The sequence below is a fragment of the Lytechinus variegatus genome, chromosome 3, assembly GCF_018143015.1.
Source record: "Lytechinus variegatus isolate NC3 chromosome 3, Lvar_3.0, whole genome shotgun sequence".
Lineage (NCBI taxonomy): Eukaryota > Metazoa > Echinodermata > Echinoidea > Temnopleuroida > Toxopneustidae > Lytechinus > Lytechinus variegatus.
The window spans coordinates 57,808,763-57,820,547 of NC_054742.1; the positions used below are offsets into that span (position 1 = coordinate 57,808,763).

At 38.8% G+C, this 11,785-nt stretch overlaps 1 pseudogene; it reads left to right on the forward strand.

Annotated features, from left to right (window-relative positions):
- Positions 1 to 1,309: 1,309 nt before the first annotated feature.
- LOC121411467 lies at positions 1,310 to 4,155 on the forward strand (annotated as a pseudogene).
- The last annotated feature ends 7,630 nt before the right edge of the window (positions 4,156 to 11,785 follow it).

Sequence of the window (11,785 nt, forward strand, 5' to 3'; positions counted from 1 at the left end):
ATCACTAAACGGAAATGAAATTGGGAAATAAAATAAAATCAGGGATGTCTTACACACGGGGACCATAATTATGATTTCGCGTTTTGCAAAAGGAAAACAATTACGTTGAACGAACTTTTATATATATATATCTGGGAATGCGCGCATACTGTAGGCAAACACAAACGATCTTATCCATGATCTTATATCCCGAATCTCGAAAAAAAATGGAGTAATACAAGGAATAGACTATTATCTTCATTAGAAGTCTTGCATACAAACCCCAAAATATGTTTTTTCTTCATTAGGATTTTATTTGAAACATGGCCAGTCCGCAGAAGATTATAAAAAAAATAGGAATCATCCTAAAACATAGGCAAGGTTTGTGATTTAGCATCGCGACTGTGCGCGCGTGCGAATGTAATACAATCTTGGCGAGGAGCACGTGGTACATCGCACACGTAAACATTGCGTTTCATTCATGCTATGCCTCGGCGTCAACTCATTCACATGAGCTTCCAAGAAAAGGTGTCCATATGCCAATCAGCTGATCGCAGGTGCGTGGTTAGCTTGCCTACCTGAGCGGGAGTTCCGAAACGAATGCGTTCAATCGCCATATGCACTCCTACTACATTCGTACTAACGTCAATAGAAATTTAAGTGGTATCAAACAAATTTATATCATATTGTACGCCCTATGTAACATCTTTCCTACCAGACACTCGCATTTCAAAGCAAGCAATGTTCTGTGTGTTTTTTCGTACTTCATGCGCATTGCTTTATTATTCCGACACATTGTTTACGAGCCCTTTCCCCTCGTGCTAGCGGAACACCCCAGCTAGGCAGGCGCCCGAGTAGCGGCCTACTGGACCATTACGAATCGCACTATGCCCGCTGCCTGGATGTCGCCTTGCATAAAGAGGCTCAGAGTCATTTACGGGTAATTTGATAGTTATAAAGCGTAGGTTGGGTTTCCGACGATGATCTATCTTCACCAATCACGAGAGAGAAGATAAGCGACACCGGAACCGCGGCTACCCCTCTATCGCATAATGTACTGTGTAGAATTAAACGACCCAACCAGCACATCCCAATTCCTCATACAGGAGTCATGAAACATTTCTACCCTCGATATACTAAGTAATATTTTGTATCAAGAAAACACTTGCCACAGTATTGATTTCTTCAAACAAATGAACTGCTCAGAGGAAAATTTATTCCCAGTAATTAGGCGTGTGCCTTGTACGGCGCAGAGGGAGGAAGTCCAATCGCTGGCAAAGCGCCGAGTTATTTGCTCAACAATCATTTCAGACTCGAGCCGCGCCAAAATGTCTAGACATCCACATGACCCAAGTCAACCAATCAGCGTAGAAGTAATCGTGTGGTCAGAGAGAGTAGTAAATTTCGTATGTTTTTCGCGTGGAGCTTGCGAGCGTCTCCGCGAACCTCAACTCGCTTGTAGTAGAGGCACGGTGTAGCGTACCGTGTAGATAGTAAAAATTATCGCACAACTTCGATAGTGTATGCGTAGCCTCGCCAGCTTAGTGCATGCTGACTGTATCATATCATGTAAGCTCTGTTGTTACGACGGGACGCATATTCTCAACGAGGCTACCCTGCAGTATTCGATCGGACTAGTTACGGAATAAGTAGGCCCCGGAATCTGGTGGAACGTAAACTTTGTTCAGTGGATTTACACCATCGTTAGAGAATTTTTCAAGTAATCTGCGATTGCACTGTATTGTTGTGTGTGATGTTTGTGCATTCATCGGAGGATTGATGGGTTTTCTAAGCTTTTACATCGTTTGATGCAGGATTTTACCCACATGCTGGAGTGGTGCGGTGACGGGCTTCGCTGCCTGCTTGGTCGGCCTTGTTGTATGTTATCACTGCTATAGCCAGAGGAGCTGTTGTGTATTCTTTTACCGTTTTGGCCAGTGCCACAACGAGCGACCTAAGGAGGAAAACCGCCGTTTCTCCGGCGCTGGAATGCTTATTCTCATCGGAGTCTGTGGGCTATGCATCGTGTGCATGCAGCGCATGTCGCATGTTCAGGTCCAAGGCCAAGCGGTCTGCGCTCGTGCGGCGACTTTTGCGGAGCCGTGTGGGCTGTACACACGGTAACGATAGTGGGTCTTCGGCCGACCGGGAGAGTGAGGCCGAGACCGACCTCAAAGCAGCCGCCAACAGCTTCCTAAAACGCCTCAAGGAAAAAACAACTCGAGCTTTTGCTCGAGGCAGTGGAAAGTCGTGGAGGGACCCAAACGAACTGTGTCCCCATCTCGAAAGGGGAACTTGGACGCAGCAGGACCGTTGCTCCTCATGTTTTATGTTGCCAGTTATTTCGTTGGCCAGAACTCAAAAATGGAAGCGAACTCAAACGGCTCAAATATTGCTGCGAAGTTAGCCAACAAGGCGACGAGGAATCCTCAGGAACAGTGTGCTGCAATCCCTATCATATCAGCCGTCTATGCAGACCAGGTGAGGATAAAAAACATTTTTAAAATACAATTAGTAAATAACTCATCACTACATCATGGTGTGTGCATCATTTCTCAATCAGCACACACAGGCCCCCCGACGAATTAATTTAGCCTGCATGCACGCAGTGGGCATTGACCATGCAATGCATGCTAGGCGGCCATGGTGCGGCGCCTGTACTCCTGAATGCAGCCTGCGCAACTGGCTGGCCTCTATTCAATCTCGCATCCAATTTACCGTAGTGGCGCCGCTGTATTTATGTATTTATCAACCCGGGCCTTTCGCCTCAATTAACGCACTTACACTGCATCTATTCAGGCGCTCTACACCAGGATCATGCATGGCGGTGCACTTATTCAATGATGTTTTCCTTCTTATTCACAACTTTTACTTTTTTTTCCTTCTACAATTTTACAGAGTCTCCACCACCACCCTATAGCAGGATTGCGTTCGAGAGGTCCAAAACGCAAGGTATGATGGTTGGTTAGAAATTAAAGAGCACCAATTGAAGTTAACCTCTAGACCTTGAATGACAAATTAAATTTATGTTGAACAAATTTTTTATTAAAAAAAAATCTGTAAAAAAAGTATGCTCACACTTAAAAGGCATTATTGATTGCTGGTTTGGTTACATAAAATGTATTTATAAGCCTAAAGCTGTATTTTTTCCCTTTGTAAATGAAATGGGAAAAGGGGTGGGACTCCTTATTTTAATTTTCTTGGATGCCGATTTCAGAGTTCCTACTTTCATTTGAAAGAAAAATATAGGAGGGGAACCCAAGATAATGGGTATGAACTCATTTTGTGCTCTCTGTCCCTTCACATTTTTCTCATGTTTCAGTATTTTTACAACCTAGGAAAAATGGTAGGGACAGTCACCACACCCCCTTGGCCACACCCCCTTTGGTGCCATCTTGTTAAAAAACTCTCCTTTACATGTTTTTTCTTGGTTGTTAATGTTTGTGAATAAACTTTCTCAAAATTTCAGTTTGGGTCATAACATAGGCCTATATACATGTAGTATAGGCCTACATGTATATTTATTTGTTATATAATAGTATATATTTAGTTAATAGTTTTCTGGTAATTCAAAATGATACCAACCCATTGGAAAGTATGAATCCAGAATGAAGGCATGGTGCATGTAGTTCTGGAAAACCTCATAGTCTATTATTATGAGATATACATGTACTGTATGCATGATGTATTTAGTTTTCTGGGAATTTAAAATGTACTTCACAACACAATGATAGTACTTAAAATGATTTTTGGATGATGATAAATTGCATCATTTAGCTTCCACATAGGCTTTAATCTATTGATAAGGGAATTCCATTAGTGCATCCATCCTATCATAAAAGAAAACCGTTTGTCATTCATGCAATAAACCTGAGGAATATCTTTAATTGATGTACATGTACCTATTTGACTATCATAGTATAAGTACACATGAATGCCAGACTGTTCTAGGCCCAGACTCCTGATGTCATATAATAGTTAAAAAAATGTTAATTTCCCTTTATATGTTAGAAGCTGAAGAAGAAGCCTCAGTCACGTCACCCGTGGAATATGGGCAAAGTACGGAGACGGGCAACACACCTACTGAACGCAGACAGCCTTATGCCAACTCATCCGGTATGTTTTATTCAGACGTTATATGATCATACATTTTGGGTTTTTTCACCTTGACTTATTTTGAAAGTTCAGAAGTTGTGAAAAATAGGTTTGCGAAATTCCTTGGAGAATTCAGGGGCATGGGTAGTATTATTTCATAGAGTTTTTTTTTGTAAGTTTGCCATTATGTCAACTACCATGGTAACAGGCCTAACCAGCCAATCGCAGCCAAGGTTTCAAATGGTAGTTACCATAATGGTAAAGTTACAATAGTTGTAAGTCTTGATGAAATGTGCCCTTGATCTCATTAAGACTTGTATTCTTTAGTTTTATAATGATTATTGAAACAGAAGATGGTTGCCTAATAATTCTCTCAAAAGAAAGTTGTAGGCATGAGAGTTTACTGAACATCAATTTGATCTAATCATGTGGTAGTGATTAAAATGAAAATTAAAAGAATCAATGTAGATGCTTGTGTTATAATGAACCACAGTTTCGAAAATGACAAAACATGAGAAAGATTGTAAATGTTAATTTGCTAAAAAAAAAGCTCCATTTACATGTTTTGTCATATCTTTATTGTCGGAAGAATCGTTTGGGAAGGAAAGTAAATTGACAGTTGCACGTCATATCACTCTCCCATTTCCTTTGGTTTGATTCAATATCTTTCTCGAGTCCAATAAAATAGCTTGGATGTGAAAATAATATTTGATTTGTCAAAGTTATTATTTTCTTACTCTCATTGAATGAGTAGCACTTGCTAATTCAGTCAAAGTGTTCTAATGACTTCATTCAATGATCAAGTGGTATGATCATTCCTAGCATTGATTTGTCAGTGCTAAAACTTGATGAAGATGTTGAATAATATTTTCTTGCAAGTCAAGGCTTTCCATCATTTCAAGTACCCTCTGCACTACTAATGAATTTCCATCTTTATTGCTTATACCCGTCTGAATTCCACTTTATGTGCAGCAGGTATGTGAAATGTATATCTTGTTGACGACTTGTTACGTGTATATATAGAAGCCTGTATAGGCGGCTACAACAGTATGCATCAAATTGTTCAATACTCTGTGTCCCTCACTCTCTTTTGGTCGATCTCCTCCATTCTTTGTGATCTTTCTGCCTCTGTGAATAGAGAGCCTCCTGGTGTAACAAAATAGAATCTGGTATTTGGGCTGCTATTGTTGGTTGTGGTCTTTTCAATGCTGCATTGTTTGATTTAGCTCTGATTGTTACATTGACACATATGTGCTTGATGGTATTTGAGTAAACTGATGATTTTCGTCCTCCATCTACCGATGATAACAAAGATGTTGTATCATTGATATGGCTTCTTTTAAACATGATAGGACTAATACCCAACAAAGCTGCATTGAACATGTGTACAAAGAAGTGTATTCAAAACTTATTATGTGGAATAGAGTTGCCCTAAAATGTTTGTCACAAAATGTCAATCTATGAGAAATTTACACCTGAAATTCAAAATTGCGTACAGGTCAATTTTGTGAAATTATGCAATATGAAAGAATACATGTAGAAATGCAATTAAGGAAAAACGTATTAGCCATGTTCTATCTTTACTTATTTTGGTAATTTTACCATGCAGTTTCTTTCATATTTCCAGTTGAAATACTGGTAAAGAGTGGGAGGTTGGAAGTAAATCTGAGAACAGTGCTTTTGAAAATCCACTGACTACTTGTATTATCATGATTGAAATGTAACAAGTTGTATGAAATCAAGTACCCCTCCACCCCCTGCCACGCCTCCAGCAAATGGCATGGAGCTTGCCTCGCTGTTCTGCTGTCCATCTATCCTGTGTGTAGTTTTGTTGGCAGGCATGACGATGACACATGCTCGGTGACAATGTATGTTCATGATGGGATTGTCGGGATAACATTGGCGCCTCCGTTCATCCCATTCACAGAGCCCTAGGATTTGATTACTGGTTCTATTGCCCTCACACCTGCATGCTGAACCTTTAGCAGTGTGGCGGAGGTCATTGTGCTCACGCGCAAGGCAAACCAGCGGCAGGCAGGCAGGCAAGGCAAGTCTGCAAAGGTTGTGTCATGCATAATGTATGGCACATAAGGTTAGACAGGCTTCTTCATAATGCTATGGAGAGCAGCCATGTCTCTCCTTTCTCCATAGAAATATCGCTGGATATATTTGCTCAAGTGTACATGTAGATTATAGAAAACCATGTAGTGATCGGCTTTGGAATAAATAACATACATGTAATTTACTATTGAATTATGAAAAATCATTCATGTTTATTGGATAGTGAAAAAAAAATAAATGATTAAGACAGCTACATGTACATGTATTAAAAGCATTGTAATCCTTCGTATTGAAAATAAATGTGTAAAATTTACCCATCTTCATTATTAGCAATCTTTTTATTACATGGTATTTAAATACAGCGCCTACTCAGTACTGATGTCTTGCTGAATAATATCCACATTATCCACATTTTGCTTTTGCTATTCACGGTATTGGCCTATCCGATCTGGTCAACAAACAAGTGCATTATTTTTTGAGATTTTCAGTGATATTTTACTTTTTAGCTGTCATGATTATGAATTTGGACAAAATATGAAGTCCTATACTGTATGTTTAAACATCAAATCAATTGCAGTGTGGAACAAATTCAAATTGTGAATATTCTAACTTCCTACCAGGTCTCCATAACACAAAGATTAGCGATCAATTGCTAAATGAACTGACCAATCAATATCAATGCGTATTTGGTTTAAAATACTGACCAGGGACCAATCAGTGCACTTCTTTCATATTTGTAATCGGATCCATTGCAAACCTTTGTGCTACAGAGCCCTGGTCTGAGTAATGAATCGGCCTACGTGTCATGATTGAAAAGCATGGTAGTTTTTGAGCTAATTTCTACCGAATCTACAGGTTAATGGTGCTAACAGTAGCCTACATATTAATAGAATATAATCAGAATGTTGCATGTATGAAATTTTCTGTAGGGCCTATAGTTTATAGGCCTAATGAGGATACAGTTCGTGTAATTTTGCATTCAAGTGGAATTTTACAGTACAGTTTTATGTGAGAATGTTTCTGGTTAAATATCATGCTTTTTATGTGACAAAGTTGGCATTTCGCACCTTGGGAAAGCCAAAGGAATGGATTTTGGGCAATCTGAGCCTTGCCTTCTTGAGGTTGTTTTCTATCACCCACTGCCTGGTACATTTACATTCCTGCCAGGACACTAGATGATAAATGACCCTCTCAGCCTCTATCCCAAAATGAACAGCTTATCTGCAACATAAAAGTAAAACATACAAAGGGAGACTCCTTTATTACTGGGAGATTTAGGCTTGAATAGGCAAGTGGATAATGGGCGTCTGGATGGGGGTGGGGTGCATATAAAGGTTCTTTACCCAACAACATGAATTCTGTCTCCAGTTGGTATTTGAGGAGTCATTACATTCATGGCCTCAATAGTGAATAATACACCCTCCCTTTCTTCTGCATCCTCAACTTTGTGGAAAGGCAAAGAAAAGCTTCCCTAGGACTAAAGATCAGCGAGGAATTAGGGGCAACTTTCTGGAGTAGCTGTGCATTTTGGACCTTTCTTTCCTTTTATATTTCCCAGTTTTGACAATACATTGTGAGTTTCTGCAATAGCATTGAAAAGGAGCCAGTGTGTGGCTCATTGAGCCTGGACAATTGTGCATCTCTGGCATAATAGACTGATCTGACTGTGCTCCGATGTGGAGCCTCTTTTGATGTCATGGAGGCGAGCCCTCTTTTGGAAGTCAAAACTCCCCTGGTGCCCAAACTAATGAGGGCTGTTATTATGCGGAGGATAATGCATTGATTGAAGAGAGCTGGCGTCCAGCAGGGACTAGTGGACAACAGATGAGACAGCGGAGAGAATGGATAGAGGGAAGGAAAGAATGTAGATAGAAAGATGACAAACAAGTAACTAAGCATCAAGATTCACATTGAATTGAGTTTTGAGTAATTTGATAAACCTTGCATCTAGTAATCTATTCTCATGCAAGATATTCCCCTCCACTGCCGCATCATTCTGTCTTGTAAGTTGCATCGTACAACAGTTTCAAGTAAAAACTAGACCTTAATTCGTCATGCGGACGAATTAGGTGGTCTGTCATGATTTTTCATTCAGAGTCGGCTAATGTATAAAATTAATAATTTAGATATGATTATAATCTTGATTCTAGACATCCTAAGAATAAATTTTGACCATTGCTCAATGTGATTATTAATGTTTCCCATAGACTTTACACGTAAGCAATTTTGAGAATTACAATTCCAATATTGCAAGTGAAAAACGGGCATGATCCCGCATCTGATCAAAAAGTGGAGGGCACATTACCGAAAGCCCAGAATCTCAGCTATAACATATTAAAAGCTCCGGCAAAACTGACAAGAAGAAATGGAGATATGGCTCACGAAATAGAGGAATGTCGAATCTAGTTTTGAGAAAAGTCATGTCCCATAGAGATTACACACAAAATACATGTGATATGAAAAAAAACAATTATGATCTGTTTATCTTGCTAAATTTTAACTTTCATACCTTTTAATTATCATAAAGGATCATGTAAGAGGTGGCAAAAAGAAAAAAAAAATGAAAAAAAAAATCATCTTTTCTACCCCAGGAATCGAACCTCCGCCCTCGAGAAAGCAAGTCAAATGCGTTATCCATTGAGCCACGATATTCCCCATAGAGATTACACGTAAGCAATTTTGAGAATTACAGTTCCAATTTTGCAAGTGAAATACGGGCATGATCCCGGCATCTGATCAAAAAATGAAGGGCACACTTCCGATAGCCCAGAATCTCAGCTACAACATGTTAAAAGCTCAAGGAAAGCTGACAAGAAAAATGGAGATATGGCTCACGAAATAGAGGAATGTCGAATCTAGTTTTGGAAAAAGTCATGTCCCATAGAGATTACACGCAAAATGAGGAAAAATGACATGCCTCTTTTCATCGCTGTTTACGCAATGATGCGTTTCTCAAAACGAATATTCATGTTAACTGAGGAGAAAGAGTACATTTAAAACTACAACATATTGAAATCTGGGCGAAAAATGATCTATATTCGAGAAGTTACAGCCAAATTTGCATAAATTTGATGACGTCATTTTTGAAAAAAATGAAATTTTTAGTTTGGGCGCCTATTTGATGACGTCACGATATTAATTTAGGGACAATGGTGACATGAAATCAAATTTACAATTAATACTCTATCGATATATGAAAAAAAAATTGGGGTCAATGGACTTTTTAAAGAGCTACAGTGAATTTACAATAGGCATGATTTTGCCATATATGCCTATAGTGAGAGCTCGCGCGCACACGTGCTGCAAAGTAACGGTGTTAATTTCGTTATTAATGGTTGTAGAAGGTTGATCAAGGTATCAAATTGCTCAGAATTTTATTAGCGATCCAATGATATTAAAGAAACGGTTTTTTCTGCGTTGTGTTAAGGTGAAACGCGCGAAAACGCGCGCGCAATACGTGCGCGCGCGCAAATTTTTTGAATTTGAAATGCTTAAAATGACCTGAAACGTACCCAAAAAATTTTATAGTCATTTGGACGATTTTTTTACCTTTGACGCGCGCGTACGCGCGCGTCATGACCTCTACATGACCTTTGATGACATTGACAGTTGACCTTTGACATGAAGTTAATGTCATGTAAATATTGTTAATTTTTGATAATTGATAATGAAGATATGATCAAATGAAGAATTTTACAAAATGGCGCGTAGATGACGTCATCATGACCATATGACCTTGAAAAAGCTTATTTTGCCGTCTCTATGATAGATTCTATATATGACGAAAAAATCAGCAAAATTGATTCAGCAGCCAATTTCGAGAAAAAGTTGGCGACAAAAAATAGGTACCATGAATAAAGAAATAAAGAAATAAAGAAAATTCTGACGAAATCAATAGGTGATCTGTCGTAGACAGACCAAGTAAAAAATATCCCTCACTGAATGCAGATACATCGGTAGATAGTAATCATATTCAGAATGAGAAATAGTCCCCAGCGATGCACAACTTCTCAGTGTTTTCTGCAGGTTTCCCCCTGAATGGTGATTAGATTATTATGCCCAACATGCAAATGCACGCTCAGTTGAGTGGAGCTTGTTCACTTCAATTCAACTACAGAAAGCTAGATAGCTGCTTGGAGAAAATGTGAAGGCAGAGCTCACGTAGTATGCAGTGTTTATGACCCTACGCTTGCAAAATACAGGGATAGAGAGAGAAGAGGGAGGGGATGAGATAGAGGATGAGAAAGAGAGAAAGAGGGGGGGGGGGGCTGGAAGATGGTGGGGATTGATTTCTGATGAATTTGCTGAGGGAAAGTGAAGGCATCTTCGTCGTCCGCAGAGTTTCTCCTCTGGAGCTGATCTAGTAGTTGCAATGTCGTATGTCATTATAGTGTGCCTAGATCAATACATCGAGGCTAATAATATTGTGAATGCTGCTACACGTAAGTGTGGGGTAAGGATGTTGTTGTACAAGCATACATATGTGTAAATTGTATAGGCCAATATCTTTGGGAATATGTTTGGATATATCAGGTCTACAAGGAAATAGAATAATGGAGTAGAATGGGATGGATATCATATCACAATCGTATTGTCAATTTGTGTATTACTATTACTTATCACATACACAATGAAAATAATGTGTTGAAAATTAGATACTGACATTGAGAAAAAAATTATCAAGATATTTACCTTACTTGAGTCTATAAAGTAAAACTGGTATAAAAAGATAGTAAACTCAATGGTCTATAAGAAGTCACTGTTGCCTGTATAGGCCTACATGTAGGGCCTCAAATATATTTGGACATTCTTTGTAGTACTACCCTATTCAAATATTACGTACATGTGTAGCATGTGCAAATACATGTACATGTACATACATGCTGCTGTAGGTAGAGGAATATTTATGTTGGCCAACATGCTGGTCAAATCATCACCGATTGTATACACTGGAGACCCCCCCCCCCCCCCAATCTGTGCAGCAACTCCAAAAGTGTGGCATAATACATCCGGACTTATACTTGACATGTTAACTCTTAATACTCCCTCCTCTCTGAAGGCCTAACTCAGATTGACAAATATTTACAAAAGGGATATGCCCAAACTGCAAGACATACTTACTCTGAAGGCCTTATAGCTTGCATTGAAGGGACACTGACAGTATACAGAGAGGGGCATAAATGATAATGCCGAATTTGAGTGCTCTTTTACAACTTCAAATCTCAGCCTGTAAAATATCTTTTACACTTGCAGTTTATAAGGTCAATATTAGCAGATGCTGCCACTCACCTTTAATGTATTTGTATTTATTTACCATGGTTGAAAAATCAAAAAAAGTCTGAACTTCTGACAAACTAATTTGTACATCTTCTCAACTTTTAATTGTACATACATAATTCCTCTGTTTAAAGCTAAAGCTGAATGTACTATTACAGTGACATACATGTATATCGGTATTTCATCACATTTAATTTGCAATATAATTTGCTGGTGGTACTGCAGCAATCGAACATTATTTCAACTATAAATGATGTTTTACAAATTTGAAAATTTAATATCTTCATTTATTCATCAAGATTTTAAAAGTTTTGTTGGAATTACTATTGAGCATTCTTATTTCGATTTTTTCCCCATATTTTTTTTATTACCA